Below are 26,949 nucleotides of genomic sequence, written 5' to 3'. Positions count from 1 at the left end.
TACTGGAACTGCATAGCAGTTGTCTTCTAATCCAAACTGATAAATGTTTATCAAATATTTGTACACTGAAAAGGGATTCCAATGGTACAAATATGCAAAAGTAAAATTTCTGGCCTATGCTGGGAGATAAATTATTACATGAAACAAGTATCATCCAAGTCAATGTTGCCATATGTCGCATTGGCTACATAACAAATGAAAACGGGGAGCTTTTTTTTTTTTTTTTTTTTTTTGCCTTAGGGAGAGTTATAGGAAGACACTGTAGTAGAAATGGCTTTGCGACAGGCTTTAGATTGTTTGAATTTCAAAATGAAAGATATTGAGAGGTGTAAATTGGAATGGAGTGGAAGAAGCAATAGACTTACAAAGGAATAGTTGTAAAATCACAGGGTAAGTTCAGATTATGGAGAATTGTAAGTCATATTGATTATATTATAAACCAATTGCTAGTTTGCCAAATCTAAGAATCTCACTTTCAATAGAATGTGCTCTTCTCTTGTTTTCCTTTATGATCAGTGGTCACTGATCCAGCCTCATTCTTCCTAGTCCCCGTTGTAACCAACAATATTTTTCAAAAGAGAAAAAATGGATGGTTCGTTTTTCTCATGTGGCATTCTAGTAAAACAGCTTGGATTTCTCCAAGAGATCTAAACTATTTGTACCTTTGGTCTTTTTGGTCTTTTATGTGTTCGATATATTGATAAATATTCAAAGAGTACCAACTACATGTCTGACTTGTTTGAAGCAATAGACACAATGATTATAAAAAGACTGGCACTAGCTTATACTCCAGTTGAGTAAAAGGTGGGTAAATTAAAAATAATAAGCTAGTTTCAGAGAAGTATAAGTGCTCTAAAATATTAATAAATAAGACAGGGTACTAAGTTGGAGAAAAAAGTAGAATGAGATTGAAAAGGACAAATCTGGATACAGTTGTCAGAAAACCCTCCCTGAAGGCTTAGACTTAAATGATGAGAAGGAGTAAACCATAGAAATACTTGAAGCAAAGTCCTTCTAGCCCTGACCACTACCTGCATGATGTGTCTCGCTCCCCTCTTTACTAGGCTAATGACTGCATTATTTAAGGATCAGTTCAGATGTCATTTCTCTGGGAACACTTTCCTGATAAACAAGACTGGATTAAGTGTTAAGCCTCTGTTTACCCCATGTTTAACACTTAATCCCCATGAATTTCGATTCTCTATTTACTTAGTTATGACCCCATGGGATATTTGAAAAGTAGGTAGACTCTTTGTTTATCACAGTCATATTCCCTATACTTAGGAAGTAAATTTTGATGAATGAATTATTAAGGTCAAAATAATAAACTATTGGCAGTCTATAAAGTTTGCATCTTCGCTCATCTTTTGAGACCCTGGTAAATGTTTACTCTCTTGATACGCTGGGTTTAATGTTTAGCTCAAACTTTGTGGCAAATTCTTAATGAGTTTTTATTTCATATAGACTTTATTTCTCTTTTACCATAAAATCATCAATAAGGACTTTACAATCAGATGCTAGTGTTTTAAAGACAGCAGGGAAAAAAAGTGAAGTTCTATTACTTTTAACTTAAAAGCAGCTGAGAGCAATTAGTTTCAAGGTCTTTTCCAAAGATTTAGAGAAAATATAATGCTTTGATTCCTCACAGAAGAAAAGTAGCTCAAATTCTTTTAGTAGTTCTTGCTCTCAGTTTATTTGCACCTATATTTGAATGAAATGATAAGTATCTGCAATTAATCTATGGATTTCTCAACTCTCATAACACTTGAAATTAATATACCCTCAATGTGTACTTATTTCAAAGATCTATTTTATTTATTTATTTATTTATTTATTTTTGAAACAGAGTCTCACTCTGTCCCCAGGCGGGAGTGCAGTGGCACAATCTCAGCTCACTGTAACCTCTGCCTCCCGGGTTCAAGCGATTCTCCTGTCTTAGCCTCCTGAGCAGCTGGGACTGCAGGCACATGCCACCATGCCCAGCTAATTTTTGTATTTTTAGTAGAGACGGAGTCTCACCATGTTGGCCAGGATGATTTCCATCTCTTGACATGATCCGCCCGCCTTGGCCTCCTAAAGTGCTGGGATTACAGGTGAGAGCCACTGTGCCTGTCCCTCAAAGACATATTTTATAAATTATTTGGGATTATCAATTCCAAACCTGGGATTCTTTAAATGCATTCTAATTTTTGTTAATAGGTAACTATATTATTACCTTCTAAATGACAATTTGTATACATTCTCAACTTCCTTGTTTGAAAGGGGTAGGAGTTCTTGCTGCTCACTAGCTCCTTAGCAAAGTCTTTCCTTGGATAAGAAAAAAATAGTTTAAGCTTCACATGTCAAAAATTCAGAATTTTGATTTTTCTTCAAAAATAATTTCTTCTCAGAGCCCCAATTTATTCTTCTAGTTGCTACTTTCAAAATCCCTGGACTCATCCTTGCCTCTTTCTCTTGCTCATATTCCTCATTCAATCCACTAAGAAATGTTTATGGCTACAACTTTAAAGTATGTCCAAAATCTTTACTATTCTAACTGTCTGACAAAGCTCTCACTATTGCAATCTGCCTAAACTGATCTACCTTTTTTCAACTGTATCTTCCCACCTTTCAGACTGCAGAAAGCAGTGGGAGGCAGTATCCAAAATTATGAGTCAGATCATGTCACTCAAACCTTTCCAAGGTTTTCCCATTTCACTCAGACGTAAATAACAATAAAAAAAAATTCTGTGGTGTGTAAGACCCTAAGAAAGCTGCCCCCGTATACCTCTCTTGCCTCCTTTCTTCTTCTTTCTCTCCTTTACCCCATTCCTCTTGGCCAAATTGGTCTCATTACTAGTCCTTCAGCATGACAAGTAGACCCTTGCCTTCAAACTTTGTATACATTATTTCTTCATGGAATAATTTTGTTTCAGATATTTACATAGTCCTCTCTGTAATTATTTAGGTTTTTATTCCAAGGCCTCATACTCAGAGAGAATTTTTCTGCTCGCTTCTCCTAACATAGCTATTTCCTATCTTCGTCCAGTCTATTGCCCACTCTTTATTTATTACTGATTTTATAACGTGTATTTGATTGTTTTTAATGCTCGTCTTATCCACTAGAATATAAGTTCTGTGAAATAAACTTATTTTATTCACTGCTGTCAGCTGTACCCATTAATCCAGGCAAGAGATGCCTTTGCATTATTTCCTGTACCTTATAATACCCTGAATGCCATAAACACATATGAAATAATTTATTTAAAATTACATGTTGGGCGGGAATTCTCCATGGTCTCTTACATTGCTGCATGTTATTAAAAGAGGCATTACAGTTGTTTTTTTTTCTAGACTACTTTTTCAAGGATGTTTTTATAGTGAACAGATAGAGATGGTCAGAAGCAATTACAACAAAAACAAAAATTGACAAGTGGGAGCTAATTAAATTAAAGAGCTTCTACACAGCAAATGAAATTATCAACACGGTAAACAGACAACCTACAGAATGGGGGAAAATTTTCACAAACCACGCATCTGACAAAACATTAACATTCAGAATATATAAGAAACCTAAACAAGTCAACAAGCAAAAAACAAACAAACAAAAAACAATTAAAAAATGGGTAAAAGACATGAACAGATACCTCTCAATAAAAGACACACATGTAACCAACAAACATATGAAAAAAATGCTATCACTAACCATCAGAGAAATGCAAATCAAAACCACAAAGAGATACCATCTTACATCAGTCAGAATGGCCATTACTAAAACATCACAAAATAATAGATGCTGGTGAGGCCGAAGAGAAAAGGGAATGCTTATACATTGTTGGTGGGAATGCAAATTATTTCTGCACTGTGGAAAACTGGAGATTTCCTCAAACAACTTAAAATAGAACTTACCATTCTACCCAGTAATCCCATTATTGGGTATAGATACAAAAGAAAATAAATTGTTCTAGTAAAAAGACACATGCAGTCATGTAGTCATCACAGCACTATTCATAATAGCAAAGACATGGAATCAACCTAACTACCCATCAACGGTGGATTGGATAAAAAGAATGTGGTTCATATGCATCATGGAATACTATGCAGCCATAAAATTAATGAAATCATGTCTTTTGCAGCAACATGGATGCAGCTGGAGACCATTATCCTAAGTGAATTAAAGCAAGAACAGAAAACCAAAAACCACATATTCTCACTTGTAAGTGGGAGCTAAACAATGAAGGCTTATAAACATAAAGATGGCAACAATCGACACTGGGGACTGCTAGAGGAGTGATGGAGGAAGAGGGGGGCAAGGGTTGAAAAAATGTTGACTACTATGCTCACTACCTGGGTGATGAGATCAGTTGTACCCTTAACCTCAGCACCATGCAATGTACTCATGTAACAAACCTACACATATACCCCCTGAATTTAAAATAATAGATGAAAATATATATTCAAAAAATAGATAATGACTCCCCCTGGATATTTGTTTCCCGATCAGGGCAATAAAGGTAATAGTAAAAAAATAATAGTAAAAAAAAAAGTCAAAGAAAATCATTGTAAAAGAAATAATAGAGATAATTTTCCCCTACAGGGAAAATGTTAGGCAGGTTGGTAGCATCCCTCTTATAAGAATGGGAGTTTCTCAAAATTGAGATTCTTTAGCTGTGATCCACTGTGTGCACAGCATTCACCTGAGCTGATCCTTATCACCCTCATGGAATGAGGGAATACCAAAGATGCTAGGTCTGAATGTTTATGTCTTCCACAAATTCATATGTTACAATTCTAACCCCCAAGGTGATTGTTTTAGGAGGTAGGGGCTTTGAGAAGTGATTAGATCATAAGGGTGGGGGGTGGGGGAGGTCATTAGATCATGGTGATCTGGGATTAGTTCCCCTATAAAAGAGTTCCAAGGGAAACCCCAATCTCCTCTCACCATGTGAAGACATAGTGAGAAGGTTCCATCTGTGAACCAAGAATCAAGACTTCCCCAGACACCAAATCTGCTAGCACTTTCATCTTGGTCTTCCATCCTCCATAACTATGAGAAATTAATTTCTGTTATTCATAAGCCAGTCTATGTTATTTTGTAACAGGAGCCTGAACTGACTAAGACAGGAGCTCATTCTGCTTGCTCTGCCATGAATAATATAATCTTTTGTCTCTGACCCAGGTGTCTCATGTTTTCAGCAGCAACTGTGGAAGGCTAACTTATTCATTACAAATAGAACAAAATCTTAGATCTTTCGATGACACACAGGTTCCAGCACTCAGTACTGACACTGTGCAATCCATAATCCTCAAGTTACATTTCCATAACTATATGGTTCAGGACAAAAAAATTTGCTTCTCCGTATCTTTTTTTCTATGTCCTTGGGAAAAAGGCAATTGCACTCCAGTTCTGTAAAGGTATGTAGGTTGCATTGCTCTCTTCACTGGAGATAAACATTGCTTTGAAATGTAAGAAAAATTTGAGTGATGAAAATTATTAGGCAGAAAAGGTCAAGTTAAGTCATGAAATTCTTCCCTTCAGAAAGCATAAATGCAATACATTTTTACATAAAATTAAGTATAATTTTATAGGCTTGCTGGTTATTAGTGCTTCTTTTTCTTCTAAATAGTTGTAGATGTACTCAAGAATTAATGTAATATTCTCAGTAGTTGCATATGGCGTCTGAGGAATATTTTAAATATTGAATAATTTATATTACTCTTAAAATGGAATATAGGTAGTTCCCAATGAAACATTTAGGAAGCATAATACTTATAGTTTACATTGGTTTTTATATGTACATCTTGCTGTACAAGGTAGTAAAATTGTTATATAAGTGATAGTAGTTTATATAATAAATTTAACATTTTTGTAATACATGCTCTGATAAAATTACTTATTTTATCTAACCCCATTTCAAATGTTTAAAAACAACAGATAAAATCGATTTATGAGTTTTCATTAATAAATTTATTCATAATTTTAGTTTACGAGGCTTTTGCAGTCCAAAGTTTCTCTACATTAAAACTAGTAAAAAATTATCAAACAACTATTAATATTTCTAAAAAAGTTGTTTCACTTGACATTATTATCAATAGAACACAATAATGTTCTTGATAATAAGAATGTAATTACCGATTTTGTCATAATAATGGTGAAAAAAGCTATAGAGTAAGAATACGATAATTAACCAATTATGTGTCCATAAATCAAACATCACTGGCTCAACCATTCAATACCAAAATATATGTAATAATAATTAAATTCAATCATCTTTTATATTTTGCTGATTCTTAGTTATACACGGTATTTTTTATCTATTTTGAGTATTATGAAAGTATGTGATTATTAATATTGTGTGTCAGCTTGATTGGATTGAAGGGTGGAAAGTATTATTTCTGGGTGTGTCTGTGAGGATGTTGCCAAAAGAGATTAACATTTGAGTCAGTGGACTGGGAGAGGCAGACCCACACTCAGTCTGGGTGGGCATCATGTAATCAGCTGCCAGTGTGGCTAGAATAAAGCAGGTAGAGCAACGTGGAAATACTAGACATTTTTTTCTAACCTGATACCTTTTCCCCTAAATATTCTGATGTGATAAAGTTCAACATAAGGACCTCTTGCTGCTTGAAAACTTCTCTCATTGCTGAACTTGTAAAGATAATTTCCTCCTAAGGCTTCTTTAAAACAGAATGCTCCAACAGGTGCAAATAAATGTGAATTGCCATATGAGTATTAATTATGTGGATTCATATAGGATGTTTTCCTATAATTAGCATAGACATGAATAAGCAGGTAGAAGTATTAACTTTGCAGATAATCAACATCATGATGAACCGTTATTAGTACCATGGTTCCATCCTGGTTTGACCTCCACTGCTTTTAAATTCATCTTCCTAATATGGTGTACATGCTGTATCATCAACCACACAAATACTTCATGGGTATAAGGAATGCTTCAGCCTATGTTTTGATTTCTGTCATACTCTCCTTTATTTATGCCCCAGTTACTATCTGCTACTTTCAAACTTTCCCATTGCATTCCATAAATGCCACTAAACAGAAGCCTTGCACTTGGTTCAGCAATTTTTAATCACTCATTGCTGTTCAACACAATGCCATATTTTCAGACCTGGGGCTTACATCATCATAGACACTGGCTGTAGCTGTATGTTTGGGGGCTTCTTAGCCTCAATTCTGTGCACAACCCTAGGTGACTGTACATTTCATTTTCCTAAGTGAAAGAAACTGCTCTCCTCAACAGCAAAACCGAAGTCCTATCTCCGTCTTCACTTCTCCTCTCTCACTTATTCCCACGTCTTCAAATGTTTGTTTGTTTTATCAGAGCATATACCCCAAGATATGCTTTTCTTTCCCATCTTCTCCTCAGGAGAAGGTTGATCTGCAAATTCCACTCATACTCAGTACTATCATCTTGGAAGCACCTTATCATACTGTGCTTCTTAAAATCTGAAATCTTCCTCAACCTTGGAAAGTAAAGTTGGACCCCATGGAGGTTTGTGAAGCTTGGATTAAGGGTATACTACAGGACCCTAATTTTTTGAAGTCTACTGGTTTAGCCTAAAAATGCATCTAAATTTGAATTTTATTTTACAATAGAACTTGGTTTACTTCTTGGAATTTATTATCAGTCTTTAAAACTGTGACAGGAAGAAACAGAAAAAACAATAAAGAAGCATGCTAAGGTCATATTAAAAGTTTTGGTACCAACAGAGAAAAAGATATGAATTCAGCTGTAGAAAAGACTGCTTTCTGTGTTGTTAAAATGTAGCTTTAATTATAAAGCTCAAAGCATTCTTTTGAAATGGTAGTGCCTGTGAATTTATGGCCCTAAGAAGCTAATAAATTCTCAGCAACATTAAAAAAGGAGCAATTCTATTTGTACTTAGAGTTGTATCTTAGCAGATTATTTTCCTATGTAAAAATTTTTTTAAAATTACATATTATATTTTACTTTGAAAAGTATGCATTTACATGTGTAGAGTTGTGTGTGTAGTTGTGTGAGCTGTTGTTTTAGTAGTTGCTATATCATGAGGTGAAACTGTAAAGATTTTAGAAAGGATGTTAGGCATGATCCCCACTGCTATGTTTTGGCAAAGTGTCCCCACACAAATCTCATCTTGTAGTTCCCATAATTCCCACATGTTGTGGGAGGGACCAGGTGGGGGATAATTGAATCATGGGGGTTTGTCTATCCTATGCTGTTCTCATGATAGTGAATAAGTCTCATGAGATTTGATGGTTTTAAAAAAGGAGTTTCCCTGCACAAGCTCTCTCTCTCCTTGCCTGCTGCCATCCATGTAAGGCATGACTTGCTGCACCTTGCCATGTTTGTGAGCTTTCCCCAGCCACCTGGAACTGTAAGTCCATTAAACCTCTTTATTTTGTAAATAGCCCAGTGATATGGTTTGGCTGCATCCCCACCCAAATCTCAACTTGAATTGAATCTCCCAGAATTCCCACATGTTGAGGGAGGGACCAAGAAGGAGGTAATTGAATCATGGGGAATCATGGAGACCAGTCTTTCCCATGCTATTCTCGTGATAGTGAAAAAGTCTCATGAGATCTGATGGGTTTATCAGGGGTTTCTGCTTTTGCTTCTTCCTCATTTTGTCTTGCTGACCCCATGTAAGAAATGCCTTTTGCCTCCCGCCATGATCCTGAGGCCTCCCCAACCATGTGAAACTGCATGTCCAATTAAACCACTTTTTCTTCCCAGTCTCAGGTATGTCTTTATCAGCAGTGTGAAAACAGACTAATACAGTAAATTGGTACCAGGAGTGGGGTGCTACTGAAAGATACCCCAAAATGTGGAAGTGACTTTTGAACTGGGTGGCAGACAGACATTGGAACAGTCTGGAGGGCTCAGAAGAAGATAAATAAATGTTGGAAAGTTTGGAACTCTCTAGAGAATTGTTGAATGGCTTCAACCAAAATGCTGATAATGATATAGACAATGAAATCCAGGCAGAGATGGAGTCAGATGGAGATGAGGGATTTGTTTGGAACTGGAGCAAAGATGACTCCTATTATGTTTCAGCAAAGATGCTAGCTGCATTTTGACCCCACTCTAGGGATTTGTGGAACTTTGAACTTTGCAGAGATGATTTAGGGTATCTGGCAGAATAAATTTCTAAGAAGCAAAGCATTCAAGAGGTGACTTGGGTACTGTTAAAAGCATTCAGTTTTATGAGGGAAACAGAGCATAAACTTTCAGAATATTAGTCACCTGGCAATTTGATAGAAAAGAAAATCCCATTTTCTGAGGAGAAATTCAAACCAGCTGCAGAAATTTGCATAAGTAAGGAGGAGCAGAATGTTAATCCCCAAGACAATGGGAGAAACATCGTCTCTAGAGCATGTCAGAGGTCTTTATGGCAGCCCCTCCCAGCACAGGCCTGGAGGACTAGGAGGAAAAAGTGTTTTTTTGTGCTGTGCCCAGTGTCCCTGTGCTGTGTGCACCCTAGGGACTTGGTGCCCTGTGTCGCAGCCACTCCAACTGTGACTAAAAGGAGCCAAGATATAGCTTGACCTGTTGCTTCAGAGGGTGCTAGCCACAAGCCTTGGCAGCTTTCACATAGTATTGAGCTTGTGATTGCACAGAAGTTGAGAACTGGGGTTCAGGAACCTCTGCCTAGATTTCAGAGGATGTATGGCAATGACTGGATGCCAAGGCAGAAGTTTGCTGCAGGAGTGGGGCCCTCATAGAGAATCTCTACAAGGGCAGTGTGGAAGGGAAATGTGGGGTTGGAGCCCCTACACAGAATCCCTACTGGGGCACTGCTTAGTGGAGCTGTGAGAAGAGGGCCTCCATCCTCCAGACCCCAGAATAGTAGATCCACTGACAGCTTGCACCATGCACCTGGAAAAGACACAGACTCTCAATGCCAGCCCATGAAAGCAGCTTGGAAGCAGGCTGTACCCTGAAAAGCCACAAGTGTGGAGTTGCTAAAGACCATGAGAACCCACATTTTGCATCAGCATGACCTGAATGTGAGACATGGAGTCAAGGGGATCATTTTGGAGCTTTCAGATTTGACTGCTCCACTGGATTTCAAACTTGCATGGGACTTCAGCCACTTTGTTTTGGCCAATTTCTCACATTTGGAATGGACTGTACCCCCATTTGTCCAATGCCTGTACCTCCATTGTGTCTAGGAAGTAACTAACTTGCTTCTGATTTTACAGGATTATAGGCAGAAGGGACTTGCCTTTTCTCAGATGAGATGTTTGACTGTGGACTTTTGAGTAAATGCTGAAATGATTTAGCATTTTGGGGGACTGTTGGGAAAGCATGATTCATTTTAAATGTGAAAAGGGAATGGGATTTTGGCAGGGCCAGGGGTTCAATGATATGGTTTCACTCTGTGTCCCCACCTAAATCTCATCTTGTAGCTCCCATAATTTCCACGTGTTATTGGAGGGACTCAGTGGGATATAATTGAATCATGGGGTAGGTCTTTCCTGTGCTGTTCTCATGATAGGGAATAAGTCTCATGAGATCTGATGGTTTTTAAAATGGGAGTTTTCCTACACAAGTTCTCTTTGCCTGATGCCATCCAAGTAAGATGTGACTTGCTCCTCCTTGCCTTCCACCATGATCGTGAGGCCTCCCCAGCCACGTGGAACTGTAAGTCCCTTAAAGCTTTTTCTTTTGTAAATAGCCCAGTCTCAGTTATGTTTATATTAGCAGCATGAAAAGGGACTAATACACTCACCTTGCCTTGTCAGAAGGGCAGTAAATGAGACTGGATTACTGGATTTAGCAGAGCACGACCTGGACTTGAATGAATTGCCATGTTCTGTACATGTTATGTTTTGCACACACTGTTATCTAACTCAGCACTCACCCTAGCTCACTCATTTATCTTGATTGCACTTTTCTATTCTTCTCAACTAGGAGTGGCCATTGCGTATTGTCTTGAGCAATAGAACGTAAGCATAAATGTGCTTTGTGGGTCTCTGGGCATGTGTTTTTTCTTCCATTTGAAGAGATAGAGGTTTCCATTTCCAGCATTTTCCTGCCCTAAGTGTATGTATGATCCTGGATCTAAGACAATCATTAGCCACCACAAACAGGTAACTCAAAGAATAAATCACAGGACCTATAGGCTCACCATTTTTGAGCCATTGAAACATTAACAATATCCTTTTAGCTCTTGACACTATGTTATGTAAGAAACATGAAACTTCCCTCCCCATGCATGCACAATGTGACTTTCCTGTATGGTAATGATTATTCATACCTCTATCAAATAATTTAAGAAGCTGTTTTACCTTAGACACAAGTTAAACAGTGGTGTTGGCTTTCCACCTTGAGAAAGAGAGAATATTTCACTTCTCAGGGACTTGTGGCCCTTAAGTGTAAGGATGAAAGACTTAATATCTTTGGAGAATTCTCAGTGGCAAAGGAGCTGTTTCCCAGTACACAGGAGTGAAAGAGAGACTCAGTGGAGTATTAACTAGTAGATGATGCTGAGAATGAGGCTGAAGTATTGAGCATAGCCCCATATGGCAATGGAGAATTTTTTTGGTTGTTCTCTTTCTCTTTTCTTATCCACTTTTTCTGAACCTTAAGTAAAATATTTTTGAACGTTGAGGCTAGTGTTAGTTAGAATATGAAGGGGTAAGAAAACCAGATCCATGCTTGATTTGGAATGACAAAGGGGGATGTGGCTGCTTCCTTTTAGTAGATACTGTTCACAACTCATGATGGTGATGTCTCCATGGTGGTGATCTCACTGTTATTAAAAGCAATAGTATTTAAGCTTAAAGGATAGTTCAGAGGAAAATCATATATCTAACATATTCCTTAATGTTTGTGACATAACACTTTGAGGAAATCTCATAAGCAACTGGAGACACTGAGATGTGCTAAGCATGGGAAAGAACCCTACATTGTCATCGTTGGATGTTTATGGAAACATAACTTAACCATAATATCAGGGACTAATCAGTCCAGAAAATAATTCAGTTACATACGGTTATATTTATAGGAAATATTTTACTTACTTGTAAAAATGAAATATAATCTATTTTTCTTTTTTAATCTTTAGATGTAATGCTATAGTTTCCAGTGTACCAAGTCTAGAGAAAAAAAAACTTAATTGAAGAGTGCTGACATGGCCTATCAAGTCTAGCGTTTTTTCATTTGTCAGAGTACTTACCAAGAAAAGATGTCCAGAATGATGTTCATAGGGTGGTTTGACACAATACTGCTTGTGCAGTATAATAAATTCATAATGTCCCTGGTCCATTGGCCAGTTTTTTTCCTCTATTAGGATGCTTTTCATGATACAAGCTGATTAATAATTTTTACTATATTATTGGTGCTTCAACTTTCATCACACATAATGAGTTTCAGGTAGCTTACTGTAAAGATGATATCAGTGTATCCAACTATCCAACTTTACTTAATTTGTCAAACACAATACAAAAATCTTCACATTGTGCCTTACAGTTGTTGAAAATAGACAGAAATGAAAGAAAATCTACTAAATTAATGACTCATATCATTAAACAATGAATTAATTCACATATCCAGTTACTTAATATTTGATAAAAAATTTTATCTTCATTAAAGAAAACTGATTATGGAACACTGAATTTAAAACTGTAACCAGGACATTTTTTAACAAGGCAAGCTTATATCTGTGTGTTGTGAAGTATATCAAGTTTTGAAGTTCCTGCTCCATTTCTTAACATATTTTCCCAGAAAAACACATATTCATACCACTACTTTTATGAAATTCATCACTTTATTATCTCCTTGGCACCCTGAGAAAATCAAGGGACAAACCTTTAATTTCAGACTTCAAATAGAGGATAGTTGTCATGGATAAAGAGAGGCATAATAATAAAGGACTCAATTGCCCAAGACAACATAACAATCCTTACTGTGTATGCACCTAACAATAGATCAGCAAAATACATGAGACAGAAACTGATAAAACTTCAAATAAAAATAGATGAACCAACTACTATAAATGGAAACTTCAACACTCTGCTATCCAAAATGGACAGATTCAGGAAATGGAAAATCAGTAAGGACATATATTATTGACCTCTATAGACTTTGTATAATATAGCAACAAAATACACATTCTTCTCAAGCTCACATGAAACATTCATCAAGATGGAATACATCTAGGCTAAAAAACCACACCTTCGTAAATTAAAACAAAGCAAAACAACAGAAGTCATACAATATCTTTTCTAAGATCACAATGGAATAAACCTAGAAATTAATAACATAAAGGCAACTGGAAATAAAATATTTGGAGATTAAACAAAGTACTTGTAGAGGGGAAGAGAGATGAAGAGTAGTTAAGGAATACAAAAATACTGTTAGATAAAAGGAAACAAGTTCTAGTATTCAACAATGCAGTAGGGAAATTATAGTTAAAAATAACCCACATGTTTTTAAATAGCTAGAAGAGAAGAACTGTACTGTTTTCAACACAAAAAAATAAACATTCAAAGTAATGATATCTTAATTACTCTGAAATGGTAATTACACATTATATACAGGTATCAAATTATCATATGTACTCCAAAAATAGGTACAACTATTATATATCAATTTAAAAGATATGATTTAAAAAACATATTTCTAAACAATGCATGGGTCCAAAAATCTCAAGATAAATTTTAAATATTTTGAGCTAAATTAAAATACAACTTATAAAAATGTGTGCAATGCAGCAGAAACAGTAAAATTTTTAGCACTGAATATGTATTAGAAAATAAGAAAGATTAAAAATTAAATACCTAAACTTCTATCTTAGGGAACTAGAAAGAGTAAATAAAATTCAATATCAGTAAAAGAAAACAAATAATAAAAATTAGAGCAGAAATTAATAAAATTAAAAATAGGAAATCAATAGAAAGAATTAGTAGAACCAAAAGCTGTTTATTTGAAAATATAATAAAATTGATAAACCTCTAGCCAGGATAATTGAGAAAAAAGAAGAAGCCATTACTAATATCAGAAATGAAAGAGGGAACACTATTACAGATCCCATGGATATTAAAAAGATAATATGAGAATACTATGAACAATGTTTAGCCCACAAAATTGATAACTCAGATGAAATGAAACTGGTTACTTGAAAGATATCTGCTGAAACTCAAACAATCAAAAATAACCTTAATAGTATTGTATCTATTAAAGAAACAGATAAAAATAATAACTTTTCAAAACAGAAAGTGCTAAGCCCAGATGGGTTTACTGGAAAATCCTATGAAATATTTAGGAAAAAATTATATTAATTCTCTATAATCTCCTCCACAAGATACAGGCAGGAAAATTATTTCCTAACTCATTCTACGAGGACATGATTATCCTAATACCAAAACCAGAAAGACTCATTACAAATGCAAACTGCAGACCACTATTTCACATAAACATAGATGCAAAAATCCTCAAGAAACATTAGCAAATCAAAATTAAAAATGTATTAAAAAATTATACGCTATGACCAATTTGGGTTTAGCCCATGCTAAACCCAAGGCTTGTTCAACATTTGACAATTAATTACTGTGTTCTGTCACATCAAAAGGCAAAAGAAAAAAATGTAATGATTATATCTACAGATGCAAAAAAAAAATCAATTAAGAAAACCCAACACTGATTCAAGATTAAAATTTCTGAGCAACCTAGGAATAAAGGAGAACTTCCTCAACTTGATAAAATAATGTACACATTTACAGCTAACCTAATATTTAATGGTAAGAAAGTTGAAGCTTTCCTGTTGAAATCAAGAACAAGGCAAAGATGTCACCCCTCTCCTCTTCTCTTAAACATCATACTGGAAGTCCTAGCTAATGCAATAAGATAAGAAAAGAAAAAGATATACACATAGGGAAGGAAGAAATAATACTCTCTTTGTTCACAGGTAAAATGATTTTCTATGTAGAAAAAAACTGAAAGAATACACTAAAACACTCCTGGAACACATTCTTCTGTGTGTTGCAAAATGGCTGTTGCAAAGTTTTAATATATAAGAGTAGTATACAAGTGTCAATTGCTTTCTTATATAACAGCAATGAACAAATAGAATTTGAAACTGAAAACACATAAACATTTACCTTACCAACTCTACGCAAAATAAAATATTTAGGTATAACTCTAACAAAATGTGTGTAAGATCTATTTAAAGCTATTAAACTCTGAGAAGTGTCTGTTCATGTCCTTTGCCCACTTTTCGATGGGGTTGTTTTTTCTTGTAAATTTGTTTGAGCTCATTGTAGATTCTGGATATTAGCCCTTTATCAGATGAGTAGGTTGCAAAAATTTTCTTCCATTTTGTAGGTTGCCTGTTCACTGTGATGGTAGTTTCTTTTGCTGTACAGAAACTCTTTAGTTTAATTAGATCCCATTTGTCAATTTTGGCTTTTGTTGCCATTGCTTTTGGTGTTTTAGACATTAAGTCCTTGCCCATGCCTATGTCCTGAATGGTAATGCCTAGGTTTTCTTCTAGGGTTTTTATGGTTTTAGGTCTAACGTTTAAGTCTTTTATCCATCTTGAATTAATTTTTGTATAAGGTGTAAGGAAGGGATCCAGTTTCACCTTTCTACATATGGCTAGCCAGTTTTCCCAGCACCATTTATTAAATAGGGAATCCTTTCCCCATTGCTTGTTTTTCTCAGGTTTGTCAAAGATCAGATAGTTGTAGATATGTGGCATTATTTCTGAGGGCTCTGTTCTGTTCCATTTGTTTATATATCTGTTTTGGTACCAGTACCATGCTGTTTTGGTTATGGTAGCCTTGTAGTATAGTTTGAAGTCAGGTAGCGTGATGCCTCCAGCTTTGTTCTTTTGGCTTAGGATTGACTTGGTGATGTGGGCTCTTTTTTGGTTCCATATGAACTTTAAAGTAGTTTTTTCCAATTCTGTGAAGAAAGTCATTGGTAGCTTGATGGGGATGGCATTGAATCTATAAATTACCTTGGGCATTATGGCCATTTTCACGATATTGATTCTTCCTACCCATGAGCATGGAATGTTCTTCCACTTCTTTGTATCCTCTTTTATTTCCTTGAGCAGTGGTTTGTAGTTCTCCTTGAAGAGGTCCTTCACATCCCTTGTAAGTTGGATTCCTAGGTATTTTATTCTCTTTGAAGCAATTGTGAATGGGAGTTCACTCATGATTTGGTTCTCTGTTTGTCTGTTCTTGGTGTATAAGAATGCTTGTGATTTTTGTACATTGATTTTGTATCCTGAGACTTTGCTGAAGTTGCTTATCAGCTTAAGGAGATTTTGGGCTGAGACAATGGGGTTTTCTAGATATACAATCATGTCATCTGCAAACAGGGACAATTTGATTTCCTCTTTTCCTAATTGAATACCCTTGATTTCCTTCTCCTGCCTAATTGCCCTGGCCAGAACTTCCAACACTATGTTGAGTAGGAGTGGTGAGAGAGGGCATCCCTCTCTTGTGCCAGTTTTCAAAGGGAATGCTTCATGCAGCGAAAACAACACATGAAAAAATGCTCACCATCACTGGCCATCAGAGAAATGCAAATCAAAACCACAATGAGATATCATCTCACACCAGTTAGAATGGCAATCATTAAAAAGTCAGGAAACAACAGGTGCTGGAGAGGATGTGGAGAAATGGGAACACTTTTACACAGTTGGTGGGACTGTAAACTAGTTCAACCATTGTGGAAGTCAGTGTGGCGATTCCTCAGGGATCTAGAACTAGAAATACCGTTTGACCTAGCCATCCCATTACTGGGTATATACCCAAAGGACTATAAATCATGCTGCTATAAAGACACATGCACACGTATGTTTATTGCGGCACTATTCACAATAGCAAAGACTTGGAACCAACCCAAATGTCCAACAATGATAGACTGGATTAAGAAAATGTGGCACATATACACCATGGAATACTATGCAGCCATAAGAAATGATGAGTTCATGTCCTTTATAGGGACATGGATGAAATTGGAAATCATCATTTTCAGTAAACTATTGCAAGGACAAAAAACCAAACACCACATGTTCTCACTCATAGATGGGAATTGAACAATGAGAACACATGGACACAGGAAGGGGAACATTACACTCTGGGGACTGTTGTGGGGTGGGGGGAGGGGGGAGGGATAGCATTAAGAGATATACCTAATGCTAAATGATGAGTTAGTGGGTGCAGCACACCAGCATGGCACATGTATACATATGTAACTAACCTGCACATTGTGCACATGTACCCTAAAACTTTAAGTATAATTTAAAAAAAGCTATTAAACTCTGATGAAAGAAATCGAAGATGAACTAAACAGACAGAGATTGTATTTCCTGGTTAGGAAAACTCAATATTGTCAAGATGTCAGTTCTTTCTAATTTGATCTATAGATTCAATCCAATACCAATCAAAATTCTAGTAGGTTACTTTGTGGATACTGTAAACGTAATCTAAAGTTTTATAGAGAGGCAAAACACCTGGAAAAACTAACTCAGTATTGAAGGAAAAGAACAGTCAAAGATTGGCAGTACCTGACTTCAAGAATTACTATAGTGATATTAACTACAGTAATCAAGACAGTGTGGTATTGAAAAAAGAATAGAAATATAGATCAATGGAACATAGTAGAGATATTACAAATAGATCCACATAAATATAGGCAACTCATCTTTGACAAAGGAGCAAAAGTTCTACAATGGAGAACACATAGACTTTTAACAAATGATGTTGGAAAAACTACCCAAATGCACTAAATAAATCTAGACACAGACTTTATATTCTTCACAAAAATTAAATCAAAATGGATTACAGACCTAAATGTAAAACACAAAACTATAAAAGTCCTAGAAGATAACATATGAGAAAATCAGGATGACCTTAGGTATGTTGATAAGTTTTTAGATAATAAATTATTGATAGGTTGGATTTGAATTTAAAACTTATGCTTTGCAAAAGACAGTATCAAGAGAACAATAAAGCCTCAGACTATTGCAAAACTATTTGCAAATGACACATGATAAAAGACTGTTATGAGATGATGAGAGGACATAGGCAAAACAGTCACAATGAACATTTTTAAGAGCTCTGGAATTAGTCTTAGATTCATTTCTTAGTTTTGACTTTTGTTATACATTTAATCTCAGGAAAGCCCTTAACTTTTTTGAAAATCAATTTCCTCATCATATAATGGGAATAAGGAACTTCATCTTGTGTCCTTATTATGATAATAAAATGTGCATTCTTACTGAGAGAGAGGGAGAGGAAGAAGGAGGGCCAAGCCCAGTGACTGACAAATGGTAAGTCTTCAGAAATGGTTACTCTATATAGAGCTCTTAATAAGTGCCAGTGCTGCCACATATTTTGTGAATTTTAGTCACAACACCAATATGATAAAGGTATTATTATTCCCATTTTATAAGTAATAAAATGGAGTTTCAGAAAATTTAAGCAATTTCTCCAGAACACTGGGCTCGAAATCAGCACATTGTTAAAAGTCATGCCAATCTGATCCACCAAGTATACAGACCTTCCAGAGAATGCTCTAGCATTGATTGATGGAAGGGAATTCATTAATATTGACAAGTAATATAATAATATTATCTACACCCCTCCATTGGAGTCTAACTATCATGGAAGAAAGTGAGTAAAAATCAAAATGCAATGACTTATAGTTTAGGCTGTGAATCTCAGGTGATTTAAAAGAGAAATTCTAATAAACTGATATAGGAAAGAAGAAAACAATGCAAGTGGAAACCATGAAGGTCCTGCCCATGGTTTCATCTTTTTCTTTTGCTGCCTTTCACCGAGGAGTACAACATGTATTTATCAATGAGAAAGAAGCTAAGAAACATTAAACATCTTTGAGAAGAAATCATTGTGTTTGCCTATGAGCAAAAGATATACTGCTTTCACATTATACTAAAGATGAATGAAACATTAAAATAGTTTATTTAAAAAGCCTAGGGTTGGTTTGGAAATATAAGGACACTTCCTTTTTTCACATAAAATTTTTCTAAGAAGGTTGTGTATTACTTTTTCTATGCTATATAAAAAACACCACAAACATAACAGTTTAAATCTGTACTCATTTTGTCACCTCACTTGTGTCTATAGTTCACAAGTCTGGGCAAAGCTTAACTGGGCCCTCTGTTTAGGGTCTCTCAAGATGCCAGCTGAGCTGTGCTCCTATCAGGAGGCTGGATTAGGAAAGGACCAGTTTCTAAGCCCTGTTAGGTTTTCCATCATAATTAATCCCTTGAGTCTGTCAAAATTCAGAGCAGCTTGCTTCTTCAAAGCCAGCAATGAGAAATTCACTCCCATTTGGAGCCTCTGCCTTCCAAGAAGACCTAGGCTCTCTTTTGGAGGACTCACTTGATTGGGCCAGGCCCATCAGGGTAATCTCTCCTTTTTATATCTCAAAATCAATTGATTAAAGACTATAATTACACCAGAAAAATCCAATCAACTGTGCAAGAACTGAACATAATTATGGGCATAATATGCAATCACCTTTGCTATATTTTGTTGGTTACAAGTAGTTCACAGGTTTATCAACACTCAAGATGTGGAAACTGGGGTGTGGGAATCATAGGAACTACCAAGTTTGTGTTCACCACAGGCATTGACTGATAGCTCCATTCTTACTTTTCTTACCATAACTGAGTCAAAGAAATAAATTAACAACATTGATACAACCCGCCTAGATGAAATCAGGAAGATATAGAATCTATGAACAGACCAATAACAAGCAGCAAGATTCAAATGGTAATTTTAAAAATTGCCCACAAAAAAGTCCAGGACCAGACAGATTAACAGTTGAATTCTATCACGCATTCAAATAAGAATTGGTACCAATCTATTGACACTATTCCAAAAGACAGAGAGAGAGGGAATCATTCTATGAAGAATCACTAAATCATTCTGTGAAGTATCACCCTGATACCCAAACCAGGAAAGGAAATAAAAATAAGAAGAAAACTACAGACCCATATATCTGGTGAACACAGATGCAAAAATCCTCAACAAAAATGCTAGCTCACTTAATCCAACAGCGCATATAAAAGATAATCCACCATGATCAACTGGGTTTCATACCAGAGATGCAGGGATGGTTTAACATTCACAGGTCAATAAATGTGATATACCACATAAACAGAATTAAAAACAAAAATCACATGATCTGGGCTGGGCATGGAGGCCCATACCTGTAATCCCAGCGGTTTGGGAGGCCGAGGCAGGCAGATAACTTGAGGTCTGAAGTTCAAGACCAGCCTGGTCAACATGGTGAAATCCTGTCTGAACTAAAGATACAAACAAAAATTAGCTGTTTTTGTGTGTGTGTATATATATATATATACACACACACACATATATGTGTATAGATGTGTGTATATATATAGATAGATCGATCATAGTAGTATTCCATAATGTATGTGTTTATATTCATATACAGCCATGAAAAGAATGAAATAATTGCATTCACAGCAACCTGGATTGCATTAGAGACCGCTATTCTAAGTCAAGTAACTCAGGTATGGAAAACCAAACATTGTATGTTCTCTCTCATAAGTGTGAGCTAAGCTATGAGAATGCAAAGCCATAAGAATAATATAATAGACTTTGCGGACTCGGGGGATAGGGTGGGAGGGTGTTAAGGGATAAAAGACTACACATTGGGTACAGTGTACACTGCTCGAGGGATGAATGCACCAAAAATCTCAGAAATCGCCACTAAATAACTTATCCATGTAACCAAATGCCACCTGTGCCCCCCAAACCTATTGAAATAAAAAAAAAACTAAAAAAGAGCAACACTGAAATTGTTTCATGTGGGTTGGCAGCCTTTTATTAGGTAAATTATCTTTACAGTAATTTTTTAACAATAATTATTCCTGAGTTGTGTAGAAATAATGTATTATTAGATTAAAATATCCTTCTTAGAATATCTATGTTAGTAGTTATATAATTAGAAAATAATGATTCTCAAAGAAAAACAGATGTAAGGACTTTTTTTAACTTGGCAAATGGAGTTGCACTGTTTTATCTTAATGTTTTCTCATCAATCCATTTTATAATCAAAGGGTTTGTTTTATCATATTTTCCAGTAGGTTTTTTTTTTTTTTTAGATGGAGTCTGTCTCTCAGGCTGGAGTGCAGTGGTGTGATCTCGGCTCACTGCAACCTCTGCCTCCCGGGTTCACGCCATTCTCCTGCCTCAGCCTCCCAAGTAGCTGGGACTACAGGCGCTTGCCACCACGCCCAGCTAATTTTTTGTATTTTTGGTAGAGACGGGGTTTCACCGTGTTAGCCAGGATGGTCTCGATCTCCTGACCTCGTGATCCGCCCGCCTTGGCCTCCCAAAGTGCTGGGATTACAGGCTTGAGCCACCGCACCTGGCCGTTTTTTAATTTTTAATCTCTACCAGGGTCAGTCATTCAGGATGTTTTTATGTGGCAGGATATGTACAGAAAATGGATGTATCAGAATAAATTAGAAATCTTATTTATACAACAAAAAATCAACTTTGATGGTTATCTCAAATTTCTATATTAAGTGACAGTATGCCGATCTTAAGTAAATGATACTATGTTAACATGCTATATAGATGCTTTTCATATCTCATTAATTTTTGGACACAAACTATTCTAATGACTTTGGCATTTTCTATTCCTTTCTTGAGAAAAATTAATTCATAATTCTGTGTATGTTCTTTATAGATGAATCTTGGGTAGTTTGGTAAATTCGGTTTATCTGAATAAATGCTAGAGACAAAAAAATTCTGTCTCTAGTTTTACAAGGAGTAAAAAGCACTTAAGAAAAATTCCAAAAATGTGATTGAACCTGTTTAACTGCTTTATCTCGCATTTGTTATTTATTCACACTCAGCTTCTGTTATTCAAAATGCTTCTGCTTTCTAGTTATCTTGGCTCTAATATTTCAAATAAATAATGACAAGCATAACTGACCTTTAAATTTTTCACAAATCACATTTTTTTTTAAAAAAATCAGACAACGATGAGTTACATTCATGAATATCCTGATATATATTGATTATAGAAATGTACTGTTATTTGCAAATCCAAACTGGGCCCTATAACCTTCTGGAATTACTTTTTTTGATAAACAAATAAAATGAATTGACTTTTTATTCCATGTGGTAAGTCAATATCATCGTTAATATTTTGATGATAACCAAGGGTTACTTTCACAAAGTATTTATCTTAAAAACTATAATCCTTGAACATTCATATCCAATTATTGCTCCCCCGTGACAACTTCTAACAAGACTTCTAGCTGGTATTTTTGGTATTTATCTTTATATCAGTGGAAGGCATTAGTGCTATGCAGAAAGTATCCCTTTATTCCAGTAAGCAGGAATCCTAGAGAGCTGACCATATACATACAATTAAAAAGTAGCAAGTAAGGAATGTGCTACTCTTGCATTTAAAAATCAACTTACTGTTGACTGCCACAAATGTATTCCTTTTGATCTATGCTGTCATTATCCAGTGACTACAGCTCTACTATAGGATCATTACATTGTACTGTAGTTACTTTTCTCATCTGTTTTCCATTTAGACCATGAAGTCTTTAAGGGTCCTTAATAATCATATTTAAAACTGCATTTTCTAAAAGAATATTTGCTATAATAGGTTTCTAACCAACATTTAATATCAAATTTTAATAATTTTTGGATGACACCTGGCATACGTGTTATACTTTCTTGCTACTGTACTAGATCCTTTAGACTTACATTTTTTTATTTTTTAGATTGCAGAGGCATGAAGCAACACCCAGAGAATCACCACAGTCATGTGCTTTCACTGTTTTATTACTGGAAACCTGAAATCCTAAACATACTCTTTCCCGTTTGTACACTGCAAAGGGACATATAAAAGAATTATACATGTTTCATAAAATCACTTTGCAGCAGCATATATATGAAAGAAGAATTATCCAAGATAAGAAGGGTTAATGAAGAATACTAGGTAGAGATGCCATTTGCTTTTCTACATATGTTTAAATACCAATGTTGAGGTGTCATGGAACCTCTAGCAACCAAGAGTCTGTTTCACCTCTGGTAATATTATCAGACAGGACTCTAGTCCAGTTTTAATATTTTTCCTTTTTTTGACAATACTTTTTTAATCATATATATCTACATATATGATATATATATCATATATATCTACATATATGATATATATATCATATATATCTACATATATGATATACATATCATATATATCTACATATATGATATACATATCATATATATCTACATATATGATATATATATCATATATGATATACATATCATATATATCTACATATATGATATATATATCATATATATCTACATATATGATATATATGATATACATGAGATATATATATGATATATATATGATATATATGATATATATGATATATATGATATATATGATATATATGATATATATATGATATGTATGATATATATGATATATATGATATGTATGATATATATGATATATATGATATGTATGATATATATGATATATATATGATATGTATGATATATATGATATATATATGATATGTATGATATATATGATATATATCATATATATGATATATATGATATATATGATATATATCATATATGATATATATGATATATATCATATATGATATATATGATATATATCATATATATGATATATATATCATATATGATATATATCATATATGATATATATATCATATATATGATATATATATCATATATATATATATAAACTTTTTTTTTGAGATAGGATCTTGCTCTGTCACCCAGGCTGGAGTGCAGTAATGTGATCATGGCTCATGGCAGCCTCGACCTCCTAGGCTCATGCAATCCTCCCACCTATGCCACTAGATTACCTAGTGGGACTACAGACACACACCACAATGCCCAGTTAATTGTTGTACTGTTTTTTAGAGATGGGGTCTCACTATGTTGCCCAGGCTGGTATCAAGCTCCTAGGCTCAAGCGATCTTCCCACTTCAGCCTCTAAAATTGCTAGGATCACAAGTGTGAGCCACCCTACCTGGCCAAGTTTTAACATTTTTCACATGGTAGTTTTATAGTAATCCAATTGGCATTCTTATATATAAACAATTATATTTGTAGGAACATCTACTATGTGCAAAGAATTCCTGAAAATATTTTAAGTAGATTATCTTTAATCCTTTAAAACCTGACACAGAGAACACATTGGTTAGACTGGTGGCAAGTAACAGAAACCAACAGAACACGGGTTAAGTGAAACAGGAGACATAAGATAAGGACACAGGGATGCCTCATGGAGCCCAAGGACAGGCATATATTCAGAACTAGAAAGAAAGTAAAATCAGAAACTTGACATTTGTCAGTAATTTTTTTTTTTTTTTAGTTTTGCTTTCCTCTGTGCACTGCCTGACTTCTGTTACTAATCCCAGCCCAGCAGGGATGCTGGCTCTGGTTAGTTTAGGAATTCTCCAGTAGAAGATGGCCATGGCATATATGGGAATAATGTATTGTAATTGACCCTAAAATCTTATGGGCTTGATATTCAAACAAAAGCCAGATAAAATAATTTGTGTCATAGAAATATCAACAGAGGAGATCATCTGTTGATGATTTAACAGATGTGTTGTAATTTAGAACACTCTTCAATAATGAGCACAACTTCAGTTCAGACACAGAAACATTTGTTATTATTATTATTATACTCAATATGGCTGTAGATGTTTAGCTAAATTCTATCATGTGTTTTCCCCCCATCAGTTAAAATAATAGATTATGGCTATTGTAAAATTAGTCTAGTTCTTGCATTTAATTTGTCCCCTGAAGGCATAAATGGAAAAATAAATAGCCACTTTCAAGGTTATTTCTTGAGGTTTATAACATTTTTGCTCTAATTTGGGGAACAATCATACTTATTGCCACTTTTATAATTTACTTATGTTAGAGCACAGAGAACTCTCTGGGCGCTATGTTTATAATTTAAAAGGTATATTACATTTTGTTAGGGACTATTTAATCTATTAACTATAAATTCAAGCAATGCACCATTTCATAAAATCCAATAAAAGTATTTTGAAATATCAATTGGGATTTTTTCCAAAAAAATGTGGATGAATTTAAAAGTATATTTTAATGGTTTTGAAAGATTTAAGAGTTGATATTTGGAGAGCAGATGACGTTGAAGTCATATTTAGTGCCCTAAATTTGTGCAACTTATAAAAAATGTTTTTAATTTATAAAAATGTACACTCTGAAGTAACACTAATATAAATGAATTTAGTATTTACCAATAAAATATTTTGACCACTTTTATTTTTGCATTTATCAGTATGTATTGATGTTTTGATTAAACTATTAAATATTATTAAATATTATTCATTTTTAATTGAACAATAATTTATTAAATACCTGCTAAGTGTCTCACATGTTGAAAAGTTAAACAGGTCTGATACAAATTTTTCTTCACGATATATACAGTGAAATCAGAAAAATCAATAACTGGCTGTAAACTACATATGTAACAAAAATCTAAGGAGAGATGTTGAATAAAAAGCCTTAAAAAAAAAAAAGAGAGAATGATCTATTATCATTGGAGTATATCAGAGAAGGAAAGCAAAATTAACATGTATTTAGTTTTTCCTTTTTACTTTTCCTTTTAAAGGAAAGCATTTTCCAATGCTTTTCCTTTTAAAGTCTATTTTACACATTAAGAAACTTAGTTTCAGAAAGCAGGAAGAGTCTTCCAAGATTTAATCACATAGGTAAAAACTTAGAAATCAAAACCTGTGTCATTTGATTCTTGCTCTTTTGTTTCTATCATTTGCTGCTCTGAAGAATGGAATGAGGAATTTGTAAGGTGAACAGGTCGATGAGGCAAAGAACAATTAGGGCAGAGTGAAGAGCGTGTGAAAACAATAAAGCGTTGAACATGGCTGAAATGTAGGATATACAATTTGTGGGAGAGTAAAGGAGGGTGAAAAATGTGTAAATTACGATAGGTTTTTAAACCATTCCAAGTATCGCCTCATGCTGAATTCCAGGTAAAATAAAATAAAGTATTAAGCACCTATATGCATAAGGAAAATAATTCCAGCTTCATTTAAGAGAAACAGATGCATCAGGAAGAAGCGTGAGATAGAGGCCAGATAATCTGCTCTTGTTTTGAGTCTAAGTAGCCAATGCGACATACGGCAACACTGACTTGGATGATAGTTGATTCATGTAATAATCTATCTCCCAGCATAGGCCAGAAAAACTGGTTTTGTAAGACATTTTGTTAGATATTTTGTTACTTATCTGATCAAGTAAGAATAAATCTTCAGAAATAGACTCATAATGAGAAATCTGAAGATAAGGATTTACTTGGGTAAGCAAGAGGAGAAGGTAATCCCAGGCAAAATACACACGTTCTCTGTACTTCCAATGTTTGTACAATACCATTGCAGTGGTGAACTGAAAATCCCATTGGTTACTGGCCACCCTGTTTGCTTAAATTCTCTTGGCATGTCCTTGAAAATATTTTAGTCATTTTGACTTGAATTTATCATATATTAACAGTGAAAAATGAAAGAAAGAATAACTAAAATTAAAGCGTTTACAAAAGTTCTGGTAAAGGTACACATGTGCATGTGCACACATACATAAACCATCCCAGAGCAATGAGGCTACAAATATGGAGAGTAATTTTCACTTAATACACCTTGTTTCTTTTTTTCTTTTTTTTTTTTTTTTTTTTTTTTTTTTTTGAGACAGAGTCTCGCTCTGTCACCCAGGCTGGAGTGCAGTGGCCCGATCTCGGCTCACTGCAAGCTCCGCCTCCCAGGTTCACGCCATTCTCCTGCCTCAGCCGCCCGAGTAGCTAGTACTACAGGCGCCTGCCACCACGCCAGGGTAATTTTTTTTTTTTTTTTTTTGTATTTTTAGTAGAGACGGGGTTTCACCAT

This window comes from Pongo abelii, chromosome 10 (genome assembly GCF_028885655.2).
Source record: "Pongo abelii isolate AG06213 chromosome 10, NHGRI_mPonAbe1-v2.0_pri, whole genome shotgun sequence".
In the NCBI taxonomy this organism is placed as follows: domain Eukaryota; kingdom Metazoa; phylum Chordata; class Mammalia; order Primates; family Hominidae; genus Pongo; species Pongo abelii.
This window is presented reverse-complemented; position numbering follows the sequence as displayed.